Source organism: Xenopus tropicalis, chromosome 6 (assembly GCF_000004195.4).
Source record: "Xenopus tropicalis strain Nigerian chromosome 6, UCB_Xtro_10.0, whole genome shotgun sequence".
Classification (NCBI taxonomy): Eukaryota; Metazoa; Chordata; class Amphibia; order Anura; family Pipidae; genus Xenopus; species Xenopus tropicalis.
This window is the reverse complement of record NC_030682.2, coordinates 100,341,641-100,347,485: the sequence shown is the minus strand read 5'-3', so window position 1 is coordinate 100,347,485 and position 5,845 is coordinate 100,341,641.

Below are 5,845 nucleotides of genomic sequence, written 5' to 3'. Positions count from 1 at the left end.
ACTAGGCCACTCCATGACCTTAATGTGCTTCTTCTTGAGCCACTTCTTTGTTGCCTTTGCTGTATGTTTTGGGTCATTGTCGTGCTGGAACACCCATCCACGACCCATTTTCAGTTTCCTGGCAGAGGGAAGGAGGTTGTCATTCAGGATTTCACGATACATGGCTCCGTCCATTTTCCCGTTAATGCGAATAAGTTGTCCTGTGCCCTTAGCAGAAAAACACCCCCAAAGCAAAATGTTTCCACCCCCATGCTTGACGGTGGGGACGGTGTTTTGGGGGTCATAGGCAGCATTTTTCTTCCTCCAAACACAGCGAGTTGAGTTAATGCCAAAGAGCTCTATTTTGGTCTCATCAGACCACAGCACCTTCTCCCAGTCACTCACAGAATCATTCAGGTGTTCATTGGCAAACTTCAGACGGGGGGACCTTGCGAGCCCTGCAGGATTTTAATCCATTGCGGTGTAATGTGTTTCCAATGGTTTTCTTGGTGACTGTGGTCCCTGCTAATTTGAGGTCATTAACTAACTCCTCCCGTGTAGTTCTAGGATGCTTTTTCACCTTTCTCAGAATCATTGACACCCCACGAGGTGAGATCTTGCGTGGAGCCCCAGAGCGAGGTCGATTGATGGTCATTTTGTGCTCCTTCCATTTTCGAACAATCGCACCAACAGTTGTCACCTTCTCTCCCAGCTTCTTGCTAATGGTTTTGTAGCCCATTCCAGCCTTGTGCAGGTCTACAATTTTGTCTCTGACATCCTTGGACAGCTCTTTGGTCTTTCCCATGTTGGAGAGTTTGGAGTCTGCTTGATTGATTGATTCTGTGGACAGGTGTCTTTTATACAGGTGACTAGTTAAGACAGGTGTCCTTAATGAGGTTGACTAATTTTGTAGAAGTGTCTAACCACTCTGTGGGAGCCAGAACTCTTAATGGTTGGTAGGGGTTCAAAAACTTATTTCACTCAATGAAATGCAAATCAGTTGCTATCTTTTATTTAAAGTTATTTTTTCGATTTTCCTTTTGATGTGCTATCTGCCACTGTTAAAATAAACCTACCATTGAAATGATACTGTTCTGAGACTTTTCATTTCTTTGTCATTGGACAAACTTACAAAATCAGTGAGGGGTCAAATAATTATTTCCTCCACTATATATATATCATCAGGGAGAACAGCACTGTGCATGTACAAACAAATTTAAAGGTACATGGTAGTGCCAAAACCACGTTGCTAGGCAACCACCGACTCGCACAAATCATCAAAAACATAAAAAAACAACAAGGGGAAAGGAAAAACAGAATAAGCACATAAGACACGAGGGTATTATTGCACACCTTACTGAGTGGATACTGCTATAAGGACATAAACATACCGAGTCCCCCTAAATATATATATATACAGTACTTATACAGACCTATCAATACACTCACATACATATAAAAATAATTTAATTTTCAAAGAATTTGTTTTCCCGAATGTCTAATATTTACAAAAAAAGTCAAGAGGAAAAGTCGCTGTAAGAAAAGTTGTAAAAAACTCAACTTTTTTGAATTGTTGCCACCCAAAAACTCTGACTTTATCGAATTGTCGCTGCGACAATTCAAAAAAGTTGAGTTTTCAGACAAAACCCAGACAAAAGAAACAACTTCAATGAAAGGGAAGGAACTTTGCCGTTGACCTCTACATGAACTCGGCAAGTTTAATCTGGTGAATAGTCGAATTCAGATTTTTAGGCATTTAGACGCACACTAAGGGGCTGATTTACTAACCCACGAACGGGTCGAAATGAGTCCGATTGCGTTTTTTTCGTAAAGATCGGTATTTTGCGATTTTTTCGTATGTTTTGCGATTTTTTCGGTGTCTTTACGAATTTTTCGTTACCAATACGATTTTTGCGTAAAAACGCGAGTTTTTCGTAGCCATTACGAAATTTGCGTAAAATCTTGCGATTTTTCGTAGCGTTAAAACTTGCGCAAAAAGTTGCACTTTTTTCGTAGCGTTAAAACTTACGCGAAACTTCGCACCTTTTAAGTTTTAACGCTACGAAAAAGGCGCAACTTTTCGCATAAGTTTTAACGCTACGGAAAAATCGCAAGATTTTACGCAACTTTCGTAAAGGCTACGAAAAACTCACGTTTTTACGCAAAAATCGTATTGGTAACGAAAAATTCGTAAAGACGCCGAAAAAATCGCAAAACATACGAAAAAGTCGCAAAATGTTCGTTTTCAAGTCGGAACTTTTCCAATTCGGGTCGGATTCGTGGGTTAGTAAATCAGCCCCTAAGGGGCTGATTCACTAAAGTCCGAAAAAACAAGTGATATTTATAGCATGCGTTAAAAATATTATCACTTCTTATATTTTGAGAATTAACGATCAATTCACTAAAAGGACACTTGTCTGAATTAAGAATCGATGTTATTGTCGTTATTTATTCTGCGATGACATATTTTTAAGCAATATTTTAAACCATGCAATATATTTATGCGTTATTTCGTAGCACACGATATTAGCGCACGCTATTACGCACGTAGCAGTTACTTTCTGAAAACTACATTCTGAAAATTACCATTTCCCTGAATACTGGAGGATGCATCACTCTAGGGTGTACAAATACTTGAAAAAATCCCACTGCAAACTCCATCTTGTCCCCACAGACAATCACCAGCTGCAATGTTGTTTAGTAACGCCTACTCCTGGGAAGCGTTAAGTTTCACACTAATTATCGCCACATTTTATGCTTTTAACACTTAAAATATGTCTGTGATTATGCATTAGTATTATTTCTATTAGATAATTACCTCACTGTGATGGAAATAACGCTTTGCGATAATTGGGGTTATTGCACATGCAAAATGAGTAGTAATGCATGCAAAATGACTTTGATGAGTCGGTACTTAATTAACAAACACTTTTTAACGCATAAAACTATGCGTTAAGTGTTAACGACCTTTACTGAATCGGCCCCCAAATCTCAAAAAAGTCGCCGCAACTTTTTCCAAAAAAAAAATTGACCCGAGTTTGAAATAAAAAAATTGATGGTTAGTAAATAAGCCCCTAAGTGTAGATTTTAGTACAATAAAAGCCTTGGATACTATGCTTGTTGAAGAACTCGTCCAAGCCCCTCTTAAAGGCATTAAATGAATTAAACTCAGCAGGGTAGGGGAGTGTCTGATGTGTAGGGTAATGATTTCCACAGGAGCTGTTATGTTGAAGTCCTGTAGGGGTGCATGTGATAGTAACATACACCGAATATTTAAAAAGCTCTGGTGTAGTAATGAATTAGCAACACATATAATGACTGCAGAAATAATGTATTTATACGTGCTAATAGGTGTAATTATAAAAGCGCTGTTTCTTGGGTTTTTTTTTTATACAAGACCCTAAAAAGATGCACTCTTTTCTTTACCTTCAACTTTTCTGATTACAAAGTTTACTCTAACACCTTTTAACAGGCCACATCACATGGTGAGATGATGCTGGTGTGGCAAGATTACCAGTGAAGTGAGCTCCATTTAAACAAGTGCTTGAGATAAACCATTTCAGTTTAGCAAAGTTGTGTTTACGTGTGCATTTTCTTGTACTTGTGGTATAATGGATACCTATAGAAAAATCGCAGAAGGCTGTACATTGTGGTGTTATCTCTATAATCACACAGGAACCGCTACACTTTACTAAAATTTTTAATTACAGTCTAGACAATATCATGAATGATTTATTGCTTTTTCCCTCAGAATGCCCACTAGATTAGGAAAGGGCAGATAACTCAAATGTAAAAAACTGCTTCTCTAGCCATTAATTAAAATTGTTGTAGCATCTGTGGTTCTGCAGATATTAATATAGTAAAAACATTTTTTGTAAGGTTACTTTTATTATCTGGTCATATGTTGTTATTGCGTTTTTAGTAAACATAAAGCTTACAATGCAGAATATCAACTTAAAGGATACAAGAAAGTGTCTCTTGACTGAAAATCAAATATTTCCAGGTTTTTTATAATTTAACAACTCGGGGACATATTTATATATAGGCACCCAACATTCAGTAGATTCCTAAAACTACAATAAGCAATGCTATGAAATCCAGCAGCAGGGCTCTCTATGTATCTTACCTCCCAGCATTCTCTCTAAAAATAGAGACATTTTCATTCTTGTCATAATCCATTCGGGCAACACCACTGTATATCCTTTCAACCATTATTGTTCTATACAGTGCTGCTATACCCTCCCATATAGATTGTAAGCTCTACAGGGCAGAGACCTCCATCCTCTTGTGCCTTTGACTCTTAACTTATTGCCACTGTACCTTGTATTTATTGTTTACTGTGTATTTATCTATTATTATTTTAATAACCCCCTGTTTGTATTAATGTATTCTACTGTACAGCGCTGCGTACATAAGTAGCACTTTATAAATAAAGATATACATACATACATAGGTTATTGGTCCATCATTCCTCCTCCTTTTATCTATAACATCTGTTCTTCAAATTCCCAAAATATCTATAAAAACTGATAACTACTTGGTGTGACTTTTGTGCTAAACATTGTCAGTTAGAAGGCAAAGCATCACATCCATTTTCTGTGAATATTTTTGCTAATGTTAATCATAGACTAACCAGTAGAATTATATTTTTATTTATTTGTGCATGTTCCATTAATAAGGCGGTATATTTTCATTATGTATTTGACGTATGATGTATAATCTCTATAAAGTGCTGGGCAACCTATTAAATAATTAAAAAAAAGCTATGTCCTTCATAATTAAAATATTCTCTAAATGTGAGTTGCATATAAAAAAAAGTATATTGTGGCTAAAATCATCATGGACACAAAAGTTTGCACATATACACAATACAGCCATTAACACAAAATGCTCTTTAAAATACTATAATCTTTAAAGGGGACCTGTCACCCCGACACAAAAAGTTGTATAATAAAAGTAATTTGCAAATTAAACATGAAACAAGATTTTTGTATATCTGAGCTGAGGCATAGAGGACAGGCAGACAGTTACTTTCACTTTCCATTCAGCACTTTCTAGACGTCACTGCATTCCTCTCATTCCCCCTCCCTCCTCACGCTCTATAATTGTGAAGCTTGGGCATTGGCATTGGGTGCCCCATTCTGGCATGTATGCAAGATTTTTGGATATTGCAAAGCCTTAATAAAAATGTCCACAAAATGGCGTCTTTCTGATTGGTGTGATTATGAATTCCAAGACTGAAGGAAACAACATCTAAATAATTCATATAGTGTAAGTAAAGGATTTGTAATTATTCCTTAGAGTGACCGGTTTCCTTTAATAAGAAATCAGTACATAAACAGTAACAATGGGCTTATTAATATTTCTAAGGCACTAAATATTTAATGGAATACTATACAACAATCTGTTGTTCCTGGTTAATGTAGGTTCATGAACATAAAAGTGGGAACGCTGGTTCTTTTGGAAATACCTTCTCCATTGCCTTGTCAATAGAAAATATGTATATAGAAACATGCTTCACACAACATAGTAATGCCTGACTTGAAATTAAATTAAATCAAAACCAGAAATAGCAGACTTTCAGACTGAGACTTTGAGGGAAATGGTGATGCAGCCCCACAATATGACTTTGGCAATGTTCCAAGAAATTAAAAATGCATCAAATTCAGGCCCCTCTGACTTTAAGATTAGGCATTAGCCAGTAAGCCACACTGTCATAGTGTAAGCCAACAATACTGCAATGAGCTCCACTCTACAGCTTAGATCACATTACCTTTTGGAAACATATAGATACCTTCATGGTATTTACAACTTGTATTATAATTTAAACCTTTTACATCTAAAAGTAGCAATGCAGTTCATATAA